This window comes from Pristiophorus japonicus, chromosome 1 (assembly GCF_044704955.1).
Source record: "Pristiophorus japonicus isolate sPriJap1 chromosome 1, sPriJap1.hap1, whole genome shotgun sequence".
NCBI lineage: Eukaryota > Metazoa > Chordata > Chondrichthyes > Pristiophoridae > Pristiophorus > Pristiophorus japonicus.
This window is the reverse complement of record NC_091977.1, coordinates 245,692,575-245,707,689: the sequence shown is the minus strand read 5'-3', so window position 1 is coordinate 245,707,689 and position 15,115 is coordinate 245,692,575. Positions and strand designations below refer to the sequence as shown.

The 15,115-nt window shown below is 41.9% G+C and overlaps 1 long non-coding RNA gene across 5 annotated transcripts in view; it reads left to right on the top strand.

Moving 5' to 3' along the window:
• Positions 1–15,115, top strand: part of LOC139269398 (uncharacterized) — a 291,142-nt gene that overhangs the window by 265,952 nt on the left and 10,075 nt on the right. For 4 of the 5 annotated variants that reach the window (XR_011594298.1, XR_011594295.1, XR_011594290.1 and 1 more), the window contains 2 exons: positions 9,184–9,365; positions 13,683–13,951. This is a non-coding gene — a long non-coding RNA (uncharacterized lncRNA). Of the gene's footprint in view, positions 1–9,183; positions 9,366–12,205; positions 13,216–13,682; positions 13,952–15,115 lie in introns of those variants that run through there. The other variant, XR_011594296.1, reaches the window with a different exon arrangement.

Here is a 15,115-nt window from a genome sequence, read left to right as displayed (position 1 = left end):
ACTGGAAACAGTTACTTGAAGCTAAATCAGTGTCAGACCAGTGGGAGGCAAGTATGTTCCCTTAAAGAAAAATGGTGGGACTAAGAAATCTAGAGCCCCCTGAACATCAACGGACATACAGGGTAGTATAAAGAAGAAAAGGGAGGCTTATGACAGATACCGAGGGCTCAACAATGCAGAAGCTCTAGAGGAGTATAGAAAATGCAGGGGTGAAATTAAAAAGGAAATCAGGAAAGAAAAGAGAGACCATGAAAACATTTTGGCAAGTAAAATCAAGGAAAACCCAAAGACATTATAAATACATTAACAGCAAAGGATAACTAAAGAAAGATTCAGGCCTATTAGAGACCATACAGGTAATATGTGTGTGGAGGCGAAAGATATGGATACAGTTCTTAATGAATACTTTGTGTCTGTTTTCACAAAATATAGGGGTGATGCAGACAGTACAATCAGGGAGGAGTGTGAAATATTAGATTAAATAAACATAGTGGGAGAGGAAGTATTAAGGGATTTAGCAGCTTTGAAATTGGATAAATCCCCAGGCCGGATGAAATGTATCCCAGTCTATTAAGAGAAGGAAGAGAGGAAATAGCAGAGGCTCTGACCATCATTTTCCAGTCCTCCCTGGCTACAGGTGTGGTGCCGGAGGATTGGAGGACTACTAATGTACCTTTGTTTAAAAAGGGAGAAAGGGATAGACCGAATAATTATAGGCCAGTTAGCGTAACCTCGGTGCAGGGAAAATTATTGGAAAAAATTCTAAGGGACAGGATAAATCTTAATTTAGAAAGATTAATCAAGTCAAGGAGAGTCAGCATGGATTTGTTAAAGGAAGGTCATCTCTGACGAACTTGATTACATTTTTTGAGGAGGTAACCAGAGGGTCGATGAGGGTAGTGCATTTGATACAGTGTATATGGATTTTAGCACGGCTTTTGATAAGGTCCCACATGGCAGACTGGTTACGAATGTAAAAGCCCATGGGATCCAAGACAAAGTGGCTAGTTGGATCCAAAATTAGCTCAGTGGCAAGAAGCAAAGGGTAATGGTTGATGGGTGTTTTTGTGACTGGAAAGCTGTTTCCAGTGGGGTTCTGCAGGACTCAGTACTGGGTCCCTTGCTTTATGTGGTATATATATCAATGATTTAGACTTGAATGTCGGGAGTATGATTAAGAAGTTTGCAGATGATACAAAAATTGGGTGTGTGGTTGATAATGAAGAAGAAACCGGTAGGAAGATATCAATGAACTGGTCAGGTGGGCAGAACATTGTCAAATAGAATTCAATCTGGAGAAGTGTGAGGTAATGCATTTGTGGAGGGCTAACAAGGCAAGGGAATACACATTAAATGGTAGGACACTGAGAAGTATAGAGGAACAAAGGGACTTTGGAGTGCATGTCTACATATCCCTGAAGGTAGCAAGCCAGGTAGATAGGGTGGTTAAGAAGATATATGGAATACTTGCCTTTATTAGCCAAGGCATTGAATACACGAGCAGGGAGGTTATGCTTGAACTTTATAAAACACTAGTTAGGCCACAGCTAGAGTACTGTGTACAGTTTTGGTCACGATATTACAGGAGAGATGTGATTGACTAGAGAGGGTACAGAGGAGATTTATGAGGATGTTGCCTGGACTGGAGAATTTTAGCTATGGGGAAAGATTGGATAGGCTGGGGTTGTTTTCTTAGGAACAGAGGAGTCTGAGGGGAGACCTTATTGAGGTGTATAAAATTATGAGGGGCCTAGTAGAGTGGATAGGGAGGACCTATTTCCCTTAGCAGAAGGGTCAACAGCCAGGGGGCATAAATTTAACGTAATTGGTAGGAGGTTTAGAGAGGATTTGAGGGAAAATTCTTTCTCCCAGAGGGTGGTGGGGATCTGCAAGGATGGTAGAGGCAGAAACCCTCACCATATTTAAAAAGTACTTGGATATGTACTTGAAATGCCGTAACCTACAAGGCTATAGACCAAGAGCTGGAAAGTGGGATTAGGCTGGATAGCTCTTTGTCAGCCGGCATGGGCATGATGGCCGAAATGGCCGCCTTCCGTGCTGTAAATGTCTATGATTCTATGAAAGGCATAAGCACGATGAATTGAACTGGGACCTCACAGAGCATCAACTCCTCATTGGCCTTGCTACCCCAGTAGATATACTGCCAAAGATTGTCAAAATAAACCAAAACTACCAACTTTTTCATGGAGTGTTTAGTGATATGGTTCGACACAACATCAGGCTCCACATGTATGCTGATGACACACTGATCTAACTCAGCACTACCTCTCTTGATCCCTCCACTGTCTTTTCTTGTTAGGCTGCTTGTCCGACTTCCAATATTGGATGAGCAGAAATTTCCTCCAACTAAATATTGTGAAGACTGAAGCCATTGTCTTTGGTTCCTCACCACTAACTCTGTTCTCTAGCCACTGACTCCATTCCTCTCCTTGGCTACTGTTGAGGCTCATCATTCGCAACCTATTCGACCCTGAGTTGAGCTTCCGAACCCGTATCCGTTCCATCACCAAGACTGCCTCCTTCCACCTCCATTATATCACCCGTCTCCGCTCCTCCCTCAGCTTATCTGCAGCTGAAACCCTCATCCATGCCTTTGCTTCCTCTAGACTCCACTATTCCAATGCTGTGCTGACCGGCCTCACACCTTACACCCTCCGTAGACTTCAGCTCATCCAAAACTCTGCTGCCCGTATCCTAACTAGCATCAAGTCTCGTTTACCTATCATCCCTGTGCTCGCTGACCTACATTGGCTCCCGTCCCGACAATGCCTCGATTTTGAAATTCTCATTCTTGATTTAAAATCCCTTCAGTGCTTCGCCCCTTCCATACCTCTATAATCTCCTCCAGCCCCACAACCCCCCCAGGGATCTCTGCGCTCCTCCAATTTTGGCCTCTTATGCATCCCTGATTTTAATCGCTCCACCATTGGTGTCCGTGCCTTCAGCTGTCTAGGCTCTAAGCTCTGGAATCCCCTCCCTAAACCTCTCTGCCTCTCTACCTCTCTGCGCTTTTACAATGCTCCTTAAAAGCTACCTTTTTGACCAAGCTTTTGGTCATCTGCCCTAATATCTCCTTATGTGCCTCGGTGTCAAATGTTGTTTGATAACAATGCTGTGAAGCACCTTGAGACATTTTACTTTGTTATAAATGTTGTATAAATGCAAGTTGCTGTTGTTGTACATTTGGACAAAAAGGGTGAAACATTGTTGTAACATAAAACTGGACGTTGTTCATGGTGTGCAATAATTAAATGAGTTCTGTGTCATTATTAAGCATCAAGGTTCTTTCTTGTGCCTCATCACAATTTGCATCTGGGTTTCAGTAAAATATATGATTCTTTTCACGGAAAAGTGGTTTGAACGACTGTGTCCCCGCCAGAAGATCAGTGGCATCAGTCACTGTCCAAACAGCGATGAAAGAGAATTTGCAAATGATTGGTGCTTTGCTCAGGAGGACGTGTAGTTATATTAGCTCCCTAGTGTTCCCCTTTACAGCAACAACAAAGAGGCAACAATGCCTCTAATTATAGCCAGGCACCCGACATATTGAAACTGCGCATGCCTGCTGTAAAAGGAAAGGCTTGCTTTATAAATGCAAAGATATGCAGGGTACGTAAAGAAGCTTTCAACCTGCCAAGCCTGCCCCATCCAGACACAATGGCCCCAATTTTAAAAGCTCTCACCTGGTGCAAACTGGGTGGAGGGGTAATTAAACTAACGTGTGTCAGTTACCCCCACCGATCCCACTTCCTTCCCGGGTGTCTCCATATTTGTAATATAGAGCTCCACCTCTGGACCACTGCTCCTCCTAGTGGACTACAGTAGTAATGCAAATACTCATGTAAATACAATAAAAACATCATTTGATACTTCTTTGCATCAAAGATTGAGACCATCTGATCAGCTGCCTCTGCGAGTTCCCTTCCTTCACCTAGCCCACAGGGCCAAACTTCATCTGACGCTCCCACCTGCCCTAGCCCTAAACTCATATCTTTTTCCAGTTGCTCTTTGACATCACCTTTTAATCTCTCCAAACTCATCTTATTCATGAGACCCACTTTCTGCTCTCTTGACCCTATTTCCACTAAAATGCTGACAACCCAACTTCCTTTTTTGCCTCCCATGTTAGCCGACATTGTTAATGGTTCTCTGTCCTCAGGTACTGTTCTCCTCTCCTTCCAATCTGCTGTCATCACCCCTCACCTCAAAAACCCAACCCTTGACCCCACTTTGCTTGCTAGCTATCGCCCATCTCCAACCTCCCTTTCCTGTCCAATGTACTTGAACGTGTTGTTGCCTCCCAAATCCATAATCACCTTTCCATTAATTCAAAGTTTGAATCCATTCAATCTGGCTTTCGTCCCTGCCACAGTACTGAAACTGCTCTCATCAAAGTCACAAATGACATTCCTTGTGACTGTGACAAAGGTAAGCTAGCCCTCCTCTTCCTTCTGTCTGCAGACTTTGACACAATCCTCCTCCACCAATGTCCAGCTAGGTGGAACTGCACTCGCCTGGTTCCATTCTTATCTATCTAATCATAGGCAGAAAATCTCCAGCAATGGCTTCTCTTCCCACTCCCGCATCGTTACCACTGGTGTCCCCCAAGGATCTGCCGTTGGTCCCTTCTTATTTCTCATCTATATGCTGCCCCTTGGCGATATCATCTGCAAACCCAGAGTCAGTTTCCACATGTACACAGACAACATCCAGCTCTACCTCTCCACCACTTCTGTCGACCCTTGCTTGGTATCTAAATTGTCAGATTGCTTGTCCGACATCCAGTACTGGATGAACAGAAAATTTCTCCAATTAAATATTGGGAAGACCGAAGCCATTATCTTTGGTCCCTGCCACAAACTGTGTACCCTGCACAAACTGATTCCATCCATCTCCCTAGCATTAATCTGAGAGTGAAGAAGACTTTTCGCAACCTCGGTGTCATATTTGACCCTGAAAGGAGTTTCCAGCCACATAGCCGTGACATAACTAAAACCGCCTTTTTCCACCTCCATAACATTGCCTGCCTCTGTCCCTGCCTCAGATCTTCTGCTGCTGAATCCCTCATTCATGCCTTTGTCACCTCTACACTTGACTACTCAACTCACTCCTGGCCGGTCTTCCACATTCCACACTACGTAAACTTGAAGTCATCCAAAACTCAGCAGCCCATTTACTAACTCGCAACAAGTCATGATCATCCATTACACCTGTGCTTTCTGACCTACATTGGCTCCCAGTTAAACAATGCCTCAATTTCAAAATTCTTATCCTTGTTTACAAATCACTCCATGGACTTGCCGCTCCCTATCTCTGTAATATTTTTCAGTCTCACAATCCCACAAGATGTCTGCACTCCTAAAATTCTGGCTTCTTGAACATCCCTCATTACAACTGCTCAACCATCTGGGCCCTAAGCTCTGGAACTCCCTTCATAAACCTCTATGCCTCTCTACCTCTCTTTCCTCCGTTAAGATGCTCATTAAAGCCTATCTCTTTAAACAAGCTTTTGATCATCTGCCTTAATTTCTACTGTGGCTTGATGTCAAATTTATCTGTTTGTCTGTAACACTGTTGTGAAGTGCCTTGGGACGTTTTGCTACGTTAAAGGCGCAATATAAATAAAAATTATTATTATTATCATGTGACAAGGTCACCTGACAAGTTCCTGTAGGGCCAGCTTGCGTGTATGTGTTTCTGAATCATAAAGAAAATATCATATTGGCGATGAAGATCAAATAATCAGATTCCCTAGCTGAAACTTTTGTTGGTGGATGTTTCCAGCCAAACAACAGAGACACTTTGAGAGGTTCTTTATTTTGCCGCACAGCTAAAAGTCCAAGGTAAATGTCACGCTGTTGACATTGCCAGAGTCCAGATGGCCACACCTATGGGAATAATAGGGTGATTGGATGAGTTCCATCATGACTGAAAGACTTTCAGAGCATGTGTGAAGTGGCTAGAAATATTTTTCACTGCAAATAGTATCATCAAAGTCCCCGATGATGAAAACCATAACGGTGTGGTGTTAGAAAGAAAATTAGATATTTTCCTGACTAAAGCAGGACTCGAGGTGTATGAAACCCTGAAAAATGTGCTTGTTCCCATCAAGCCAAAGGACACACCACTGAAGGAGATTCTAATCAAGTTAGAACAGCACTGCAGATCTGAGCCCCTGGTAATTGCTGAAAGTTATTGCTTTGGAATTTGAGATCAATTCATTGATGAGGGTATCAGTGAGTACATTGTAGCATTAATTAAACTATCCATTCACTGTCATTTTGGAACATTTCAGAACCAAGCATTGTGTGACCATTTTTTTGTTTGATGAAAAATGAAGCAATCAGAAGAAAGTTATTGACAACATCTAGCTTGACTTTTGATTTAGCTTGTTAGACTGCTATGTCGATGGATATGGCCGACCTGAGAGTTTTGAACCATTTCCAGTTAACAGACAACCGAGCTGAATTGCCTGAAGGTTAAAAGTAAAAGGCAGTTGGGCCCCAAGGCCTCAGCAACTGGCCAAGGTAACAGTGAATTGAAGTTGTGCTATCAGTGCCTGGGACAACACATTGCTCAAAACTGTCCATATGTGAAGGCAGAGTGTTTCTTCTGCTAGAAAACTGGTCATCTTACAAAGGCATGTCGACTGAAGAGTAAACCAACTTTCAAGTCTATAAATAGAAATCGCCAGATACTACATAGGATGGACGAGAAGCAACAGGATGAAGAGGTTCTGGAGATCGTTGTCATCAGGAGCACAAGAGTATCTCACAGCGATTCGCAAAGTATTGTCATCCGAGTAGCCATTGCAAGAATCAGGATACCCATGGAAATCAACATTAGTGCATCCATGAGCATAGTACCAGAATCACTTCATCTCAAAGTTGAGTGATTTTCTACTGGAGAATTCGAAGATAGAGCTGCGCGGCTACTCAAGAGAGCAAATCCCTGTGGTAGGATGTATCACCGTACCAGTGAAATACAAGGATCAGTTTCAGAGCTTGCCTCTCTTAGTAGTGTCAGGAGACAAGCCTGAATTAATAGGTAGAAATTGGTTAGGATCACTGAAGCTGGGTTGGATGAGCTTTTTGGGTGGAAACAAAATTTGCATCAAAAGATGGTGTCATCAAGCAATATCTGGAAGTGTTCCGTCAAACAGGCAGTCTGATTCAAGGCGAGTGTCAGAGTGCAGAAGGACGCTAGACCAGTTTATTACAAGCCACGTCCCATACCATATGCACTCAAGAAGAATGTTGAGCAAGAATTTAAAAGATTAGAAACTGAGAACATTATCTCTAAGATAGATCTAAGTAATTGGGCTACACCCACTGTTGTTGTACCTAAGTCAGATGGTAATGCTTGTGCTATGTCCAGGTTGCCATCCTCATCACAAGTTACAGCCAATAGGGAAGAAGAGTTCTATTTTTCATATATTGATGAGCTCAAGTCATAGCTGAAGAGATCGGTAGAGCAACCAAGTGTGACCCAGTTATGTCAAAGTTGTATGATTACATAGCAAATGGATGGCCAAACCAAGTATCAGAGAAAGATATTCATCCATACTTTGATCGTAGGAATGAATTATCAGTGGATAAAGATTGTATCACGTGCGGTGCACGAGTAGTTAATCCAAATAAATTCAGGTTCAAATTATTAGGAGGTCTTCATGACCCGCATCTGGGAATATGCTTGACCAATAGTTTTGCATGCCGTTACTTATGGTGGTCAGGTCTAGGTAAAGATATAGACTACACCGTTAGTCAATGTACAACATGTCAATCGGTAAGCAGGAAATCGGCAGCAGTACCATTACAGCCATGGCAATGGCCTCACAGAGTATGGCAAAGGTTACATATAGATTTTGCTGAGCTAGAAAGACAATAATTGTCCATTGTGATTGATAGCATTTTGAAGTGGGTAGAGGTGTTTCCGATGCGGAAAGTAACAACAAGTAAAACATTAGAGAATTTGCAAAGGTTGTTTTCTTCTTATGGCCTCCCAAAAGAAACAGCGTCTGATAATGGGCCGCAATTTTGTTCAGAAGAATTTGAACAGTTCACGAGCAAAAATGGTGTGAAACATACCAAATTTGCACCGTACCACCCTGCTACAAATGGTACAGCAGAGTGCACAGTACAAATTGTCAAACGTGCCCTCATCAAGCAAATGTTGGACCCAAATCCAAAGAAACAGTAGTTGTTGTATCACAAATTAGCAAGTTTTCTAATTTCTTATCATAATACTCCTCATAGAACTACTGGTAGAACACCAGCAAAGTTGTTTCTCAAATGACAGCCACGAACTAGTTTCTCGTTATTAAAGCCAAACTTGGCACAGCCAGCAGAAAAAAAACAATTAAGACAGAAAGAGAATCGTGATAGAGTAAGAGAGAGAATTGTGAAATTGAATCAGAAGGTTAGAGTGAAGAACAATCACCATAAATGGTTAAAGTAGTTACCAGGAAGAATGGTGAAGATATGTGGCCCTCGCACATGTTTGGTCAAGATGTTTGATCATGGAAAGGTTAGGTTTGTTCACATTGATCATATTTTACCGACAGATATGGAAGGAGTTGAAAGTTTAAATGATTCAATTATTTCTGATGAATCAGATAGTCTTGTTACAAGTAAAATACCAGTAGCAAATCCTACATCAGATGTACAAGAAACAAATCCGAGAGAAAGTCAAAATTTAAGTCTGAGTCCTAGCCAGGCAGGCAAACAGTCTGAAGTTCTAGAGAGTCAAAAAATGTAAATCAAGGGTTGCCCTTGAAGAGAAACTCTCCTCAGGCTCAGCCCAGAATAAGTCTAAGTTTGACACCAAGTTTGGAAAGTTCTGTTCAAGCATTGTATCCTCTTAGAAACAGAATACCAGTGGTTAATTTGATTTGTAAATATCTTTTGTTGTGTATAACCATACAAATTATGTATGATTTATGATTACTTGTTCATTCAGGAGGGAGAGTGTAGTATTGAACTGCACCTAGTGGACTACTGCTCCACCTAGTGGACTACTGTGGTAATGCAACCATTTATGTAAATATAATTAAAGTATCATGTAACAAATTCTCCTGTCAAGTTCCTGTAGTGCCATTTTGTATGTGTGTGATTGTGATGTCATAAAGAAAATATTACAATATTAACCTGTTATTTTGAGCAGGTGAGTAGGATACCCACAGGATGGAAGCAGGATCCTGTTTTACATATGAACATCAGGTCCATTGATGTCTTCAGTCCCCTTGTTGAATATCAACCAGAGGCCTGAACGAGGGGGCAATGTCGGCTCTCCCATCAGGCAAAACCTGCCAGAAGCAACAACCTCGGCCAGAAGATGCACAGCAGGTAACGATAACATTTATTTGTCAGGTTTGCTTGTGGGCCAAGAGGGGTAGGAGTATTCCTCTGGGCTGCACATGAAAATTTGTGCTTCCCTTGAACCGGGCTATCCAACCCCCTCCTCCTGATCATGATTCTGTTCACATTCACCCCCCATCCTTCCCCTATTACTGTTGGAGAGAGGTAGAGGTTTCTGTTGCATAAAGTTGAGAGTTTGCAATTCGAAGTATTTTTGCAGACCATGTGAAAGGGTTTGTGTTTCCCATATATGTGCAAGGGGTTCCTTGGTGAGGGATATTTTCTCTGTTCTATTGTAGGAAACCAGCTCCCCAAAGTGTGAAATATATTGGGGAATAAGATGTAAGCTCCATTCCCCCTACCCCTATGCTGGGAATGCTCAGCTTCACTATTAGATCCTCCGCCAAGGGTTGAAGAAAAGAAAGAACTTGTATTTATATAGCGCCTTTCACGGCCTCAAGATGTCCCAAAGCACTTTACAGCCAATTAAGGTATCTATGAAGTATAGTCACCGTGGTAATATCGGAAATGCAGCAGCCAATTTATATACAACAAGGTCCCACAAAGAGCAATGAGATAATGACCAGATAATCTGTTTTAGTGATGTTGGTTGAGGGATAAATATTGGAGAACTCCCCTGCTCATCTTCGAATAGTGCCCTAGGATCTTTTACATCCCCCTGAGAGAGCAAACAAGGCCTTGGTTTAACATTTCATCTGAAAGATGGCACCTCTGAAAGTGTAGCACACCCTCGGTACTGCTCTGGGGTGTCAGCCTAAATGTAGTGCTTGTCTCTTGAGGGGGACTATGAACCCACAACTTACTGACTCAGAGGTGCGAGTGCTATCACTGAACCCAGCTGACATCTTTCCAGGGCCATGGAGAAGAGCAGCCTCATCTTATTCCTCAGTGAGGGAAAGAGGGAGATGAGCCTCTTGATAGGATCGGTGCAGAAAAATTATTTCCTCTGCTGGGGAAAACCAGAAGAAGAGGACATAATCTTAAAATTAGAGCTAGGCCATGTAAGAGTGAAATCAGGAAGCCCTTTTTAACACAAAGGGACCTGGAAATCTGAATCTTTCTCTCTCCAAAAGGCTGTGGATGCTGAGGGTCAATCGAAATTTTCAAGACCGAGATCAATAGATTTGTGTTCAGTAAGGGTATTGAGTGATATGGAGCAAAGATGGATAAATGAGGTGCAGATTAGCTATGTTTTGATGGAATGGTGGGACAGGCTCGAGGGGTTGAATGGCCTACTCCGGTTATTATGTTTCTATCCTTTCGCTATTTTCTGGTGTCTTTTTAAAAATATTGAATGTGGATAACATCATGTGAGCATTACCTTGGGGCAGATGGAGGGGGAGGTTCAGCTTGGTGATGTAAGGTAGCTGAAGTAGTTTCAGTCTATACAATCATTAGACTGAGGTACTTTGATGATCATGGGAGTAAACTTCCTCTTTCAGAGCTGATGCTCACTTATATTATATGTTGAAGTTTACTAGTTTTCCACATTACGATTTACAGTGTGGTACAAATTTTTGCCCATGCCTTTAAAATGACTGGCTGGAGTAAACAAGGTGCAATATGCTTTTATAGATCGTTAGGGTGTTTGCGGAGCAACAATTAACAAGGAATGCTCAAATTTACCCATGCTTCCCTTCAAGAGACCATTCCTTTAAGGATAGCCCATTTAAAGGTGCTGTTCAAGCTAGGGATGCTCTCGACTATTTCAATCACCCAGCAGCATGAATACCTCCGAGGTCCATTTGTTAAAGTTAGACAAGTGGAAATTGGACAGTTCCAGCTATCATTGGCGGGGACTGTAAAATCATTCTGCTGTGTATTTGCTGCGGATTCTCCCCGACCTGGGATATTTTTTTGAAGTTGCATATTGCTGGGGAGATTGGCAAGAAATTCACGTTAAAATGTAAATGGTATGATCGGGGCTAATTTTAACTTTGGGGAGGATATGGTAAAATAGGCGATATTGATTCTGCCACCAGTTGTACATCTCTCTCGATTTTCGTTTCCAGAATAGTAAATCGGGAGAGATGTACAATTGGCCCTACATTGCCTGTTTTACACTATCGCCAGTCAAAATTACCCCCAATTGTGAGGTGAGTTGCGGTTACAGCTTGTTAAGTTTCAATCCCTCCTGTGTAGGAACATTCCTCACAGCTGAAGAGGTTTGTTTTATCATATTTGTATGTTTCTGTTTTTGTGCCATTTGTACAGCATTGAACAAAAAAAGCCAACCCCAAAATAACACAAAGGGTTGGATTTTCGGTTTTCGGTGAAAACAGTGGACCTGAAATTCCAGCCTCGCCGGGTCCGTTCGAAATACTTACAGACCCGGCAAGGCCCCGCAAAAGCCGGTTTTCGGCGCGAAATGTGCATACGCTGAAATCGGCTTTTCTGATGTGCCAAGTTTTAGCTTGACAGATCCAATGCATCCCTGCAACCAGGACATTCGCATGGGTAAGATTGCGCTATTTGCTCAACTCTTGCCCAGTGAATGTCCTTAAAATTCTTGCGTCTGGTAAAAGCAAGCACATAGTCTACTTTTATCAGCGTAAGAGTTTTAAAACATATAGAAAAACATATAAAATAACATTTAAAAACTCATTTTTGCGTTAAATACCCTGCCCACTAAGATAAGTTTATTTTACACCCTAATTACAACACTTTAAAAAAATCTGAAAAATATATATTTTTTCTAACATATTTCATTAATTTAATTTAAATTAATGTTAATTATGTGAGATGTTTTTTTATTTTTTATTTGTGTTTGGGAGGGGGGTTCTCATTCATAATAATGAGAACTCCTACTTACAAGTTCCCATTATTAAGAATGAGAATACTGTACCTTCTTTGGCTGTCCAGTGCTACATGACTCCAGCTTTTCCCTTCTCCAAGATGTGAACGCGCTCCAATGTGCAGGAAAAGGAGGCCTCTGACCAGAATCGTTGGAGGGCACAGGAGCAAAAGGTAGGTGCGCATCTTTTTTCTTATTTTCAGGCGAGCGCCCGCGGGAAGCCAGAACCAGGATTTCAGGCCCGGTATTTTTACGCCAAAATTACCGTTTTCGTTGCGCTACCGTTTTTAGGCCTAATTTTCGCCCTTTTGTGATAAGGCAATTTATGAGTTGTTTTTACAATTGATTTGCCCCTCAGTGTGAAAGCAGTGTTGCATGTGTTTGTCTCTCTAATCTCTCCTGTCTTCCAACCTATCAAAGACCTTCCCTTTTGTTCTTTCTTCCTCTCCCCCTTTCAGCGCTTGTTAGGAATCTGTTCTCTCCGAACACTCTCCAGTTTTGATGAAGGGTCATCAACCCAAAATGTTAACTCTGCTTCCTCTCCACAGATGCTGCCTGACCTGCTGAGATTTCCAGCATTTTCTGTTTTTATTCCAGATTCCAGCATCCGCAGTATTTTGCTTCAGTGCCACAATATTAGTGTGTAATCATATTGAATGCAATGTTTCAAATCGCGCTCTATGTTTCTCCTTCTTGCTATAACAAGTATACATACAAAAATCATTCAACACAAACATTACCTCATTGAAGCTTTTGAAATTTTTCTTGTCACTTTCCTTTAAATTATTTTTACAAACAATCAAAGAAATATTGTTGTAAACTCAAGCTGAGTAAATGCTATTGATGCCTCTTGGTAAATAGTACAGACTGGACATGCTCACATATCGGGATTTGCCTTCACTTTACTGAGTCACAGCTATGGGGATAAAAAAAAAGGATGCCTATAGTGACACCACAAGTCCCGATCAGAATGGAGATGATTGGATAAATCCCCCATCAATCAAGCCGGAAGACCGCACTGCTGTAAGTGACTGGGATTGATTTTACATGCAGTATTTGTATTATGTAACTATCCTCCACTCACTGCATTTTGCTAGAGAAATAATCCTTCATAGAGACTCTGTTTAAATAGACTCTGTTTGCTACAGTGTTAAATAGACTCTGCAATTTGCTGAGTAGTCTGTCTACTTTAAAGTAGACTCTGTGTGTTGTAGTGTCTAAAGACTCTGTTTAAATAGACTCTGCTATTTTGCTGAGAAAATAGATTGTAAAATAGACTGTTTGCTGTAAGTCCTGCTGTAAGTCCCACCCTGCCTCCAAATCATTGGCTGACAAAGTGGTGTCAATGCTTACTCCGAAAAAAAAAACAAGTTCAAGCTGAGGCAACTAAAAACTTTAATGAAGACAATTCAATGGATAAATTTAAAGATGTTATTGTGAAGAAATTGTAATGATTTGACCTTTTTGTTTCGTTTACAACTTTACTTTAGACATTTAGGGGTCGGAATTCCATTTCTAACGCCACCCGTTACCGCCGGAGATGGGCAGCTAACGTTGGGTCTTTGGGAGAAGCGCTAAGAGGTAATGCTGCGCCCTCTAACGCCACCCATGTGGTGGCATCATCCAGCATGCGACGCCCCCTTGGCGCCGCGATCGCGATATTTGGTTTCCACGGTGGCCTTACCGGCAGGCGTTCTTACAGCCTGAAAAAAATGAAGAGTACATAGCAGATCTCGGGTGCAATCACCCAGAGAGCAAGGTAAGTTCTTCAACATTTATGTCTGCATTTTTTCATTAGTTGTAACAGTGGGAAGTATGTGTGTGGGTCGGAAAAGTATTCGGGTTTTTTTCTTTCCGTTTCTTCACCTAGTATGCCGGAAGTTTCCCATTGTGAAATTGAGTCAGTCTCCTGAGCTCCTGCCCCTTTGGTGCCCGAGGATGAGTGTGCAATGCCACTTTATAGCACTGCTCTCATCTTTGGGCATAAAAACTCTGTTCGGCAGTTTGAGGCCGCACCTAACGCCTGCCGCTAAAGTCAGCACTCAGGTGGTGACACCGCCTCAAAAATGGCCATACAGAATGCCGACCCCTTAAAATTTCAGTGACTGATAAAAAAAAACAAAGGTCAGCAAATTTTGATCAGGAAGTATTGGGAAGAATTTCAACAAACTGTGATGGCAGAATGCTGACAACGCATCTTTTGTTCCTATAAATTTGCTGTGTTCCTAAAGGGTTTTCCATCAGTAACATTTGCATAAAATGTTGGCAGAAAATCATGACATAGGAAGTAAGGTTTTCAAACAGGAAGTGTGTGCCATAGTTATCGTGTTGTTCATGCCGAGACCTGCCCTCTCTTGCCCTCCTGTGTATTGATGGAAAGTACCACAGACAAAAATGTTCTGGGAAACCAATTTTAGGAGCACTGAAACCAGAATTTGTATTCTGCGTACTTAAAGAACAACGTAACTTTTTTCTGAGGTAACTTTGAAAACATGAATAGTATGTGTTATATATAAGCCTATCGTCTACAACAATAGTAAGGAAGCTGACTAAACACAGAGCAAATGGAGTCAGGGATAAAGCAAGCAAGAAAGAAAGAAAGAAATAAAGAAAGAAATAAAGAAAGAAAGAAAGAAAGAAAGAAAGAAAGAAAGTCAAACTTGCATTTATATAGCGCCGTTCATGACCACCAGACGTCCCAAAGTGCATTACAGCCAATTAAGTAATTTTGAACTGTAATCACTGTTGTAATGTAGGAAACGCGGCAGCCAATTTGCGCACAGCAAGATCTCACAAACAGTATGATCATGAACAGATAATCTGTTTTTTTAATACTGATTGAGGAATAAATATTGGCCAAGACACTGGGCAAAACTCCTTCTTCGAAATAGTGCCATGGGATCTTTTATATCCACCTGAGAGA